This window comes from Ischnura elegans, chromosome 11 (assembly GCF_921293095.1).
Source record: "Ischnura elegans chromosome 11, ioIscEleg1.1, whole genome shotgun sequence".
In the NCBI taxonomy this organism is placed as follows: Eukaryota; Metazoa; Arthropoda; class Insecta; order Odonata; family Coenagrionidae; genus Ischnura; species Ischnura elegans.
The window spans coordinates 5,467,397-5,481,479 of NC_060256.1; the positions used below are offsets into that span (position 1 = coordinate 5,467,397).

Consider the following 14,083-nt stretch of genomic DNA (forward strand, 5'->3'; position numbering starts at 1 on the left):
TTTATTTGTGACGAGAGCTTCTCCGGTATTCCAACCGGCTTTAGCTTTTTTTTTTAATTTGAAAATTAAACATTTGAAACAACTTGAAAATTAGTATTGCTAATTGATAACCTATGATTATAATGAGGTTATGACACACAAAATAACCATACAAGAGTGAATTGTGAAGGCAGCGTATATGTTGTTAGGATACAATGGTTGACAGAATAGCCAGCTCCTCATGTGGATGGGAGAAATGGCACCTGGGTTTTCACACTTGTAGAGGAAAGTAGATGCTTTATTGGCTTGTGACCCAAAGCGAAAGGATGCTGCTGTGGAGGAGATGAATTTCAGCCAATTGCCATTGACAGCAGATGAGGATTTCGGCGTCTTCAGGTCGATCCTGAAGACGCCGGTTGGAATACCGGAGAAACTGTCGTCACAAAGAAAAATCCACGCGGTGAAACCCAGAAACATGGAGACATCATCTACACAACGCCGCGGAAAACTACGGATCAACTATGATGAAGGCCATTGTCGAGGGACAAGTGGGGGCCAAGAACGGAAAAAGAATACCTCGAATAAAGAATACTTAACGCAGGGTGCAAACCAGAAAAGAATATGCACGAGTTAAGAGATCAGCTGATAAAAAATTGAAATGAGAAGTGCGTCAAGCGAATCTTAGGATTGTTGAAAAGTGATAATTATGAGGCTTTATCTACATACTAATATCAAGTTTTATCCAGCTGATGTCAAATGACCTATAAAAATTATTGCGAACTATAGTTCCTCCTAATTCTGGTACCAAGAGCACTAATAAATATGTACCTATTTATTTGTACCTACTCTTTCATTACACGAGTATCGCCTAGTCGCTGTCTCCATGCGACCACCAAAACATTTTCATGAGAGCTCTTTCCCCTCTCAAAGCAGTGAATGCTTTATCACTTCCAGCAGTAAGCATATCTCATGAAAGGCCATACATTTTATTTTATTGGACGAACATATACTTGTAAATAATCTTCATAGAATAAATGTCTTCGCGTCCGACGTAGCCATGTCATTTTGAACATGAAGCTAGTAGGCGTGAAAATTACGAATTCATGGAAACATTATCGTCCCATTAAAAGACGCTGCGTAATCTTCGGATAATAATTGAGCGTAACTGCAGCAATAAATTAACTTTTTAAGACACAGTTGAAAGAGCTACCTTCTTTTCTCTCTGGAGGAAGATTTCTCATCTTCCAGTCTCTCTCATTGTCTGGAGGTCTCCGCTCCTTCTGAAGTTGTTTGGTTAACGGAAGAGGTCATGGGAGGGTATTTGAAAGCGGCTGGAGGCTAGGGGACAGGTAATCAGGGTCCAAGGATTGCCAGACGGAACCGGAGCGGGATTAAGGGGGATTTGAGGATGAATAGTAGATAGGTCGAGACGGGAAGAACCAACACCGACTACAAACGGAACGCTTCCCTTCATTCATGTGATTTGTTTCGCTCTCCGATCCTCTCTTTTTGTACTGCTTTAGGAGGAGCGCTTTCTGAAGCTCGCGTTTGCATTTTGCATTGGAAGAGTATAAAACGTCTACCTCACGAACTCTCCGATTTTGAATCATGAAACGCCGCCAAACCGAATACGGTAAAAATCTGCTCCCTCAAAAGGTAGGGCCACCAAAATTTCCTTTAGCTGCAGTGCTTATATTCACTTTTTTATCCGTTCAAGTTTTACGAGATGTGAACTCTACAATGAGTTCCTTTGAAAATGCTGAGTAGATAGTTACAGCTGGGCGAAGTGTTTGTGCCGTTCCTTAAAGCTGCACAAATGAAAAATACACATTGCCACAAAAAATATAAATAGAAGAAGGGTTTTATTTCGAAATCACGAGGTTTGCTCTCCCATGTTAACGCAGGAAGGTTTGGATTAAAACAAAAAATGCGCGATATTCGCAAGCGAAAAATATGATTCGTTTCGTCTCCCATGAGAAAACGCTTTTCATATCACACGAGTCTCTCCGTACGAGCTAACAAATGGTTGTTTCAAGTGGCGGAAATAATACTAACATCTGCAACGAAACTCTCATCTCCCTCAGGCTACGTGATTACTACAGCTTACATCCACAAAATGCACTTTTTTTCCGCAGTGTACTTAACATCACTTGTAATCTAGATTGCCTCACACTATTCATTTCGTACAATTGATCTCCTACGGTATCAGGCATCATCACATCTCTCTATTTAAAAGTATGTGCAAAACTATTGAGGTTAACGAGAAATACCTCTGTCATTTATACATTTCGACTTCAAAACTATGAGTATTAAGGTCCAAAAGTAATGAATAATTCTGTTATAGTAAGTGTGTATGAAATGCCTTGAAGGTATTTACAGTTGATTCATATATCCAAACGTCTATCGCAATATTCAAGAGTTCACAATAATTCTATCGCTACAATTTGGACCTTACCAATTTAGCCGAAAAAACCACGCATTGAATACCCCCCTGAGCGAAAACCTAACATTTTGTACTCAAGTCACCCAACACAGGATAAACATAATTGGTAAAGTATAATTTGATCAACCAACGTATTAATCAAGTGAATGTCGAACTCAATAAATATAATAAATGAACCAAACAATGACGACTACCCACTGATCATTTATAACCTGACGGTGACAAACCTTGTCTCTCATTTCCTTCATCTTTTAAAACCGCTCACAACGGAAATATTTCATCCTGGCAATACTTATGAAGAAAGCGGACAATATTTAATGAAAAAAGCTGAAAAAACATGAGTCAGTCGAGAGTATCAGTTTATAGATGCCAGTAGCAAAAATATGGAATAAAACGATTTCTACCAACAATATTAAAGGCTGATTATTAATTTTCGGTTTAATTCCGCGTCGTCTCAATTTTGGCGGATGACAGTTTCAGACGCGTTCCAGACAATCCACCATTCCATTTAATAAAAAAGCGTATCTAAAGTTCCATTTGATCACCGCGGAAGCCTCCGTTATAATATTAAAGGCTATTGTTAGCCACATTAAGTTTATTTTGTGATCAATGAGCAGTCTGGGCCAAGGGCGAATCCAGAATTTTTTCTGGGGGGGTGGGGTTAATAGGGTCTGTCAGGCAAACGGTCTTCTCATGTTTGAGATTAAAAACAACATGCAGCAATTACGGAACGAAATATTTTCTTTGTTTAAATATGAAAGTTATTAACATGACATTAAGTAATTGACGCTCCATAGTAAAAAAAACAGAGCGGACGTAATGATAGCCATATTAAAAATCATGTCTACTTTTTAAGCGTTTGGGGGGTGGGTGGGATGGCGTGCCCTCCCTCCCCCTAAATGCGCCCATTTGAACTTAAAATTACTTTATCCAGGAAGATTGCGAAACCAAAAAAAATGGACAGCATTTTTATCAATCCTTGTTTCAATATTTTATTCACTCTCAATACACACTCAATAACTCTAGGCCTTCTTCAACCACCATAAATCCAATAGATTGATAATATTGCTAGGCCCAGAAGAGTTTGAAAATATAGGGTCCAAGTATGGTTTAAAATTCAGTAATCATGAATAGTTTACATCTAGTATATGCTGCTGTACGTGAAATGGAAAAAGAATTCCATAACTGAGCCCAAATGCAAAGGCTAGCCTACGAAAAGAAATGCCCCATTTTACAACATAATACTTATTCGAGTGTATTCATGCTCTTAGGGTTTTCGCACCTTACGTCGGAGGATATGAGTGGAGAGAGAAAATGCGTGTACATCTTCTCCACTTCCCCTAATCCTTACCCTTCGACCGTTGGAAACCAAACAACTCACCTTCTTTCCTTCACGCAAATCGAGCTGGTGAAGTGGAAATAGTGTCCGACCCAGATAAGCATCACAGGGATGCAAATAAGATAAGAGACCACTTTCGGCGCCCCTTATCATTCCGCGGGTGAAATGCTGTAAATGGTCAGTGGTTTTCTGAACCGTTCACTTTCATGGGTTGAAAAAGGAGGGAGAAACAAAGGAGCAAAGGTCTGGATTGACATGAGGATGTTAGAGAGATATTTGTAATAAATTCGTAGCCATTCGTTTCCGTTGGAACTAGAATTATATTAAGAATGAAATTAAGCGCTCTGTCTTGGCTCAACGACCCACGGTTCAATTTTACTTAAGAGTAAAATATAATAATAAAAATAATAATAAAACTGAATGTTCAAAACCAGTCACGAGATACGCATCCGAATTCTGTATGATCAATGTATATGCATCATAACATATTTGAGATTCTAGTACTGCAACTGTACATAGTTGTAATACTGCAACAAATATTTACCGGAATAAAATTTTTTGGGATTTTGAAATTGATGCGATTTTCAACATATATTCTTTAATCTGGAAAACTTTTAACGTGGGACATTGGCCCAAGGCAGGGTGATTCATTTCCTTCTTTTTAGCGCGAATGAAAACGTGGGTTTTTCAGAATCATTGTCCACACACGATTATATTTTATGTTCCGCACTTTCGGGACCGTCACAAGCACATTTCAAAAACTCAATAAATGGCCTGAATCACATATTCCACAATTTAGAATGGAAAAAAGTAACCAAAGATAGCTCGCCGCGATAACAAAATCTACCGCACGCTGTTTAAATGTTGACACGTTAATCCCGTCACCGGATAAACAAGAGCGCAGTGTATTCGTTTGCGATCCACCAAAAATCTCTTCACTAATTAAAGCACTATCAGAGACAGGTGATGCTGCGCGTGAGCAATAAGTTTGAATGATATTATTCCCATATTGTGATGCCATTAAATTCGGGGGAATTTCGTGATAGGACATCAAGGAAGATCCGTCGCTTTCAACACTCGACTTTCTAAACACGCCGTAATGCCTTGAAATCTCTCGTCGTCGACTTTATTTAGTGTGACATCCCGATTCACAGCTAAGAAATAGACAGAGAGCGCTATACCTGCCGCACCTTTCTCTCTTCCAATGACAATAATTTTCCAACAATCAGTGACACCTTTAAAATGCCTAAATATGGCACTTTTGTACAGCCAGTGCATCGCTAATACAAGATACGTATGCATAAATTGCAGCAATGAGATATATTTACAAATACGATGATTTAGGTTCAGGATTTAAAATTTATGAAACCCTTGGCACAATCAAGAGCGACATTTGACGCCAATTCCAACTAGACAGATTCGAGTGATAATGCAAAGATTCCACGAAATGTAGTAAAAAAAATGAAAACACAATCATCATTTGGTACTTAAAAATGAAAGGAGTAATGTAGTAATATTATTGAAAATTGAAGTAGATTGCAACACATTCCTACTCAAGATAAAACAGGCAAAAAACTAAGACCCTGCTAAGATATTTCGCAAATACGAAAAAAAATTATGATTAAAATCAATTTATTGCAACAGCGTCTCTGAGCAAAGGAGTGTTTCGTGGAGGAGATGCTTGAATGGTCAAATGACTGAATGGTATTTCAAAGTGGAGCAGATATCCCCATTCAGGACGTAGTCCATCCAGCCCACTCACCATCCATATCATTCAGTTTCAGGACCCAATAACGCAAGTGATTGACTGAAATTAAGAAGATGGAATAGACTGGATGACCTTCGATCCGTGTGAGTTACCTATTGCGCCCAACTCTTTAGCAGAAATGTCTACCTTTCCGAGTAACCCTAGTTTAGATGGGTTAGTTTCTCACTATTAAAAAAATCAATAATATTATTGTGAACGGATGTATAAATAAACAAAAATAATGACTATATTGGATCTGCTATTGAATAGTCTGAGTGGATCATCAGGTAATATTCGGAGACTTACGCCAGTCTAGCACCCCTTTCCAGATGATCAAACGAAGCAGCACTCACCTGAAAAAGTGTAAGAAAACAAAATTAGAGTCATATTGATGCATTAAAAGAACGGAAATATTAAATTCTGGCATTAAATATTAATTAGTCAAAACTATTACAAATGAAGTAAAGGGCAACAAAATATTTACCATAGCTTGAACATGCACTCACATACATATATCAAACACTGCTTCTTTTAACAGCGCTGAAGCTATGATTAAAAGAATGTAAATCATGAGATTAAAAAGCCATTTCAATTAAATTTCAATTTTCATTGCAATTGTTAAATTTTAATTCACTACTTGTGAATGTATGACCTCAACTCCGTTAAAAGTTTGAACTCCCAAACGTTGCATCTTCTTCGTCAGTATGGATATTAAAACAGTTTTAACGAATTCCTCAAGTCGGCTTTGCCACCGTAGGAATTCAATATATTTATTTCGTTGCAATCTTTCTAAAACATTTTAAAGTTTTTTTTTCCTGATTTAGTTACTGAATGTAATTCACCAGCGAAATCTCTTTAACACCGACGCGACGTTACTCATTTACGTGATACACCTCATCTGTTGATCGAGATTTTTTTCAAAGTGATTTCACAACTAATTCTGGATACAACTCAGTTCAACAGGAATAATTTTTAGCTTTTTCCAATCGTTTTATAGTATTTTTCCCATTTTCCGTGCCATTTTTAAAGGAAGTTAATCTATATGTTAAGCTATAGGAAGTTAATCGAAATATATCCAAACCATTCGTGAAATTCAACTACTAAATGTAAATGATAATGGCTTGCTATAGTAAGTCGTAATTTAATAATACACATGGAAGATTTTTGAAATCCAACTTAATATTTTTGTGCCCCTGAATTATAAAAATCCGAGTTTATAGGAAGTATTCAAAGCATAGATTTACTTCGGAAACGAAAAAAAAACAAAATAAACTACGGAAAAGAATGCGTTAAGTATTTTAGATCCAAGCTGAAGACTTGCGATGTATATTGGTATTATCTTTCAAGACCTATTCCAAGTAACTTCAATTATTTTCGTACTAAATTATAATTCATAAAAATATCAACATATTTTACTTCTCGATAAGTGACAGTAATAATAAATAAAATTATTACTCCAAAATGTCTCAAATTCAGATAACATTTTCTATGTAAACATAAAATAAAGGAGGTTTAGATACCTAGCTTCAGCGCTCAACACCAGCGCCGAAGCTACCATCCTTAACTTTAAATACAATACTACTCACAACATGTTAAAAAAGAAGAACACTGAGTTGTGACATTAAAAGGGTGGAAATTACCATTGTGTTCTTAAAGAATTATATATAAAGAACTTCCACAAAATCGAGGCGGATACGTTTTATACGTTCACAACATGTTTTTAATGTTACTAATCATAATTTGAGGGAACTGAAGTCAATTATTGAAGAAAATGATACTGATTTTAGAAATAGTGCATCCCTAGTGAGCGCTTGCAACAGCCTCAAATATCTCGTTGTGCTCATTGGGGGATATCGGGGGATTTGGGCCTAGGTTGGAATTGTTCCTCGACATCTTGAGGCTCCCAGCTGATATTACGTGTTTCCCCTCCCACTCATGGGAGAACGACGAGGATCGGGGGTCCGCCGATGGACCAACTCGGAATCTCATGTCGGAGCTGCAATATGAGCACCCTTTCTTATCCCACGCAACGCAGGTTCATTCCCCTCGAGTCTGTTGGCACAGGAGGAAAAAAAATCTTTCTCTCCCAGGACACGACCACTACTCCCACCCATATGGCCCACTGTGAATGACTGTGTCGCTCGGCTGCAATATCGACTTGGAGAGGAAAGAGTATCAAATGCATATATAAACCATTGAATAATAACAACCCTGAGTCTCTTTAATCTCTCTTCAAATCGATAATAGTGCAGATGAGAACGGAGTAAAAACCAGTATTTGCAATACGGCTTGGCTTCATCATGCAATCCATGATAAAACACTTTGAAACGAGTGGAAATAAATAACTTATAGAAAAATACGCTTTGTGATGTTTAAAAATTTTGCCTGCTCCTGCTTCGGACATCGATTTACAATTTACGGTTCCATACTGGCAACCCCTTCAAAGGATGAGAGCAAATCATATCGAGACAGAAATGTCACACAAAAGGTTGACATATCCTATGGAAAGTTTTACTAGCAACAACTTCATCTCGAATCTTGAATAGAGAATTGTAATGCATTAAACACCAATAAGCATGTCCAAAGAAATGTTTAGAAGATAAATATTGATTAAAAAACCTAGAGCAGTAATAGAAGATATCGCGTATTAATTCCAATTTTAAATAAATATGACGGTGTTTCACCAAAGCTATCTAATGATTTATAAAATAATTTAACACCTATAAACTTGATAGTTTGATGCTAATTACTTTCATCATTATGCTCATGTCAACATGTGTCCGATTTCGCGTAATTTTCGGTGGTCAGAAATGTTTGCTTTTGATCGTGCTTAATTGAAGTTGTCTATCCAGTTTCGAGGGATGTTATCTCGAAAGGATTGCTGCCGTGAGGATTAACTTAAAACCCTAATGGATTCCTGTCATCACGTGCTATTTATATATCTTTTACACTTCTGCGATTTTAATGCGATGCACTCTATGAGATACTTCAAGAGCCCATTTTATTCCACGGAGGGCAACAAGTTAAAAGGAGACGGGATAATTGAAAGCCATAGGGTTGGTTAATTAGTTAATGTGCCTCTCTGGATCGAAGTATTTCCTCCCACAGTTTACGCTAATAATCCCCGCTCGGGCGTTTTGAAACGCGATACAGTTTGGCACGCACAAGTGCTTATTAGGCTCCGCACCGCAGGGGTCGCCCCTCGTGCCTCACTTGTTCGAGTGCTGCCCTTTCTCGCCGACAGAGGTCTCCCATTCGCCCCTCCTTCTCTTCGATCCTCTTTTGTTTCCAAGGAAACATGCTAACGGCCACACCAGGACCTTTCCCTCCAAACTGCCTTTTCCAAAAGTGGGGCTTAACCAGCGAGAAAATCCGGTCGTTTTAAACCACGTACATTCTTACAGTACATGGGAATAAAGTAAACTTACAAGAGTGCATTGGGTGACATCCACTAGACCCAGGAAATTATCCATTTATTTATTTTTCTGAAAAAAAAACGCAACTCCATATGGGAATATATGAATATTGGCATTGATTCAGCAGAGAATATAAACGTATTGAGGTTGCTGACGCGCAAAAGTGGAGTAGAAGGTGGAGTAGACTGGGAAACGTGGTACTAATAGTGCTAAGTGCTAGTAGAAGTGATGGGCGAGGAAACTTCCATACGTAAGACGTAGTAGATAAAGGGCCTGCGACAATTTCAAGAGGAGTGTATGAAAGTAGTTTTATCCTATATTAGATAAAATATTAAATGAAATGGATTTTTATCTGACTTTTATTGTAAATTCCCATGTTTACTCACATAAAATACACAAAAATATAAACGAATTAATTAGGTAAACATTATAAACTCATTCACCTGCTTGGTTGTAGCTGAACTAGGTATATTAATATACTTTTTATCAAAGAGTATATGGCATTGGAGGAGGCGACCGACAGCTGAGGCCATTTGCGCCATGGGGGATGGGGTAGGTAAGGAAGGGTGGAGAGAAACCCGGCGCACAGTGGGCTGAAATCGAAAAAAGCTGGCCAAAAATGATTTTTTTTCACTTTTTAATTCGGAAAAAACTATTATATTTTCAAATTATAGAATGATCAGTGACCACATTACTGAAATAATTTATTTCATAACTAATTTTTTTAAAGCAGGAGACGTCTTTCAATTTAATGAAAAATGATCTCAAAATTTTTTTCCCCATTTTTTGAAAAAATCGACTGAAGTTTTTTGCTACTGTTGCGTTATGTTTTAAAATGTCTAAATTTAAATCATTGCATAATAAAAACTAACATTTTAGGAATCCGTTGTAGTGAAAGTTTTTATTATAGCGTTAATTTTTATTACTTTTATTTAAACAATTTAACTGTCCTATTTTTCACGTATTTTTAACATAATTTAGAGAAAAACTTGATGTTTTTCACTTAGCTTCACGAAGTGTTTAGCACCACATTATAAAATAAAGTGTCAACTTTAGTTATCAATTGAAAAATCCTGCCCCAATTTGCCACCCCGCCTCTCCTATCAAGTTATGTGCGTGAATGTCCAACCGCTCGACGCGGTGGTTAAATGCGAACATTAGTTCAGACTTAGCTGTAGTCGAGGATAATTCGTTAAAAGTGAGACGAAATTACAATTATCTACACTTACATACACTGCATACATTTATCATACCATATTAGTCTAATTGTTCCAATTTTTCAAGGGCACATTGCGATGTCTTTCATAAGACATGAAATAGACTTAACGATTACGCCGGCAAGTCAGATTCTTGTCTCGGGAAGCGGGCGGCTGCAAAGCATTATATATTAATTCTTATAAAACCCAATTCTATACACTATGCACTTGCATATTTTGCTCTCCACGCCATCTTAGGCCGTTTATAACTCCCATCAGCTCAAACAGTGGAAAGGGCACACGTGTGGCGGAGCGCCGCCGTGGCGGGTACTACCGCGTTAATCCCTAATGTACCCGAAACCACCAATGTGTTATGATTCTTATTTAGCGTTAAAGAAGTTCTGTACTCGGTTCATAACTGTCCCTTTATAGAAATGCCGCTTATTGCTTTATTGCCTCGGTGTATGAAGGGGTTTTTGCACTGTTGAGGAATGCTTCCCTTCGACATCCGTGCAAACGTTTTCTACGAAGTACCTCGCACGGGGTTTTCCACAAATGCTTCTTTCCAATTGGTTGAAAAATATTCCGTTTCAAGAAGTTAGTTTTTCTTCTTGAGTGCGAAAGGATCTCAGGGCTTGTGTTACGGAAGCGAAGAACCAGAGTTTATTCCTAACTATTAATTTCAATTAAATGTTCCCTCTCTATTCAAGCGATCCAAAAAGTCGATTTTTGGTTATTTTCCGTCTCTGCGAATTTGTTTAAAAAAAACTCCCCGGATCAATTTTTCGGCAAAATGTCTTTATATTCACGTTATATAGCCTAAAAAAGATTAGTAGGAAAAATTTCATCAAGCTAATTATAAAAATATGGAAGATATGATTTTTGGCCAGCTTTTTTCGATTTCAGCCCACTGTGCGGCGTCGGCATTAGTCTGCTCTTAACGAAAGGCTCCAAGGGGACCACGGCTTAACGTCCCATCCGACGGACGGAGTATTATCCTTGAAATGTCCTCCACACAACACTCAAGTAGGGATAGGGCAGTCTCTGAAAATCTCTGCCACCGCCGGGATTCGAACCCGAGCCCATCGGGTGGGAAGCCAACACTCTAGCCAACACACCAAACCTATCCCCCTTCAATGAAAGTTTTTTTCACGCTCCGGACATTAGGGTGGCTTGGAAAGAGAAGGCAATTAAGGCGGAATGGTGTTAAGTGATGAGACGAAGGAGCAAAGAGCGAACGGAAGGACAGGGGAGGACATGAGGAGTGGCGATAAAGAATCGGAGGGGGCTCACACGCACGCACAAGAGGGCGGGGAATGAAGTGATTGGGACAGGCGATGGGAAACTTAGAGGTGAGTCACAAAGAAGGTGGAGGGAGCGGTACTGCGAGGGAGGAGGGGAACCGTTTCAGGGGGAAGAATGTTGGGTGACAGGAGAGAGAATTGTGATTATCATCAGAATGAAAGTGAACGCGAGGAAGGAATTAGTAATAGAGGAGGAGAGTGAAATGTGGGAGGGCGTGAAGGCAGGATTAAAGGCGAAATGCTTCATGGGAACCATGATTGCTGTATTGCTTCAGCCATAATATACTCCATTCTGGAACGGTATCATGGCGGAGGCAATAAGGGGCCATTGAAGCACTATTTGTAAAACTATCGGTGAAGGAAACTGGTACAGTGCCTTTAGTATTAGCAAATATGCAAAATATCCCCAAAAGGTAACATAGAAGACAGTAATTTGAGCTTTTCATGATATATAGGCTATATTTGCGGGCAGAATGGTGCTCGGCGGTGCACATCAAGCGAAGAAGGAAAGAGGAAATGAAGAGGATATTTGGAGGAAGAAGTACGTTCGGTGATTGGGGGGAACGCTCTCACGTGGAAAAAAAGTGGAAGACATGGTGTAGGAGGAGAAAAAACTTCTAGATGAGGCACTGAAGAAACAGTGTGTATGGATGGAGCGAGCAGTGAGTGGGAAGTTGATGCTATAAAACGTGGTGCTGAGAAGAATGCTTGGTAGGTGGTCCAGGAAGAGGGTATGGTAAATGGACAGAATGATTGAGGCCTCACAGGAAATTGGAGAGTGCAATTTGAAGAGGTGGAGGAAAGATACGCATAACGATATTGACCAACGATAACCGGTAGAATACTTAATTAAAATAATATAAAAAATCTTAATGAGTCCAAAAGTGTTAACCATAGATTTTTATATTTAATAAAGGAAATTATAATACCTATAATTTATTATGCAACCCAACAACATAATTCAACCCAAACGGTCTCAAAATCCACTTCCGTTATCAAGGGTGCAATCCCAACAGAGCTGTATTAACCTTTGAATATGACAGATTAAATTTAAAAAAAATGATTCAAATACATCTACATACTACCCCGCAAGAAGTCGCCTAAAAGGCGTGCGGCAGGGTGTGTTAGGACACCAGCCGTTTTCACATTATATGTTGTGTGCAATATTGGGAAATCATTATCACTCCCATCATCAGAGCACAGCCCCCTTAAGTTGAGCCAGCAATGATTGAGCCATGTTTATTTTTCGCCACTCATGATACGTAAGCACGAGGTGTGGACGGAGCGGGGCGTGGCGGCGCAGATAAGGCAAAGCAGCGGCAAAGACGCAATGAAGAGAAAAGTCCTGGGCGGGAGGTGCTTGTGGCGGCATTTCTCCCAGAAAACCGTTCCACCAACAAATCCCAAATCCTTCCCGACCCTTGGGGTATTTCCCTCCCTCCCCTCATACATTCCGCAACACTGGCGTGGAAAAAAACCCTCTTTTTTAATCAGCTTTCCACCCTCCGAAACCCCCTCTTGCGTGTCTGGCCAATCTAAGGGAGCACTAATATCGAGGGGGTAGCATATCGCGTGCGCGAGTTCCTTATCCTTCTCACAGCAGCAGGGAAATAAAGGGTTCTTTGACTCCCCCCCCTCGCACTAACTTCTAAGCTGGCCCTTCCAACTCCATTCGCCGCTAACTACTTTTGCCCAAAATATAACTACCTCCCATTCCCACCAAATCTCCTCTAACCTCTCCCCCACGCAAAGCCCGAGAATCGCTGCCGCTAGGTAGATGTATAATGTAACCGTTGTTTCGAGACCAGAATTTGTAGGCGAAGGTGGAATCTCAAGGGCTCTCGGGCTCATATATTACTTGAGGTGCCTCGAATCTTTCAGAGAATCTGTCACTTTTTGCATGTAGTTTGAGCTGGGTAAGCATAAAGCACTAAATATCATCATCCATAGGAAGGATCATTGTCGTTGATGTGACAAGTAAAAAAATTAAAACGCCTATACTTAACAAAAACAAAATAGAATTGCTCCTCGTTTAATTAACTATTTAATGTTTCTTTCATTCCTCTTTGTGGGAAGTACAGTGATTTAGAAAGTAAAGCGTTTCCCGACAGACGGATAGATACCGTGCGCGAAGGATTTCAAGATAAAATTTCAGTTTGAAGCAAGTAATGAGAATGAGAATCAAGAAAAAAATACGACTTAAAAAAACAAAGTGATGTGTACTCTGGTACTGTCGCAGGAGTAAAAACGGGTAAAGCAGTAAGAAAATCAGAAAGAGATTTACGTCAGCAGAGGAGGCGTTCATGAACACTAAATAGATTATGCGAGGATTGTTATTAAAGAATTACAAGAAAATGTTAGTGAAGAGTCTGATCTGGAGAGTAGCGCTTTACGGCGAGGAAACGAGGACACTTATGAAGGATGACGAGAAAAGACTGGTGGCGTTCGAGATGTGGGTATGAGGAAGAATGGAGAAGGTGAATAAGACAGAGAGGAGGAGGAACGAAGAAGTGCTGGACATGGTGGGTGAGGAGAAGCAGCTTCTAAATAAGATACGGAATAGAAAAGAGGTATGAATTGAGTTAGACTTAACAGGGAGGGGATGTTGAAAGCAGTGTTAGAGGGTAGAATGTTTGGTAAACAAGGAAAAGGAAGAACT

At 39.1% G+C, this 14,083-nt stretch overlaps 1 protein-coding gene across 4 annotated transcripts in view; it reads right to left on the minus strand.

The window, feature by feature from the left end:
• Positions 1-14,083, minus strand: part of LOC124168473 (nucleolin-like) — an 817,942-nt gene that overhangs the window by 463,693 nt on the left and 340,166 nt on the right. The gene's annotated exons all lie outside the window — the stretch shown is intronic.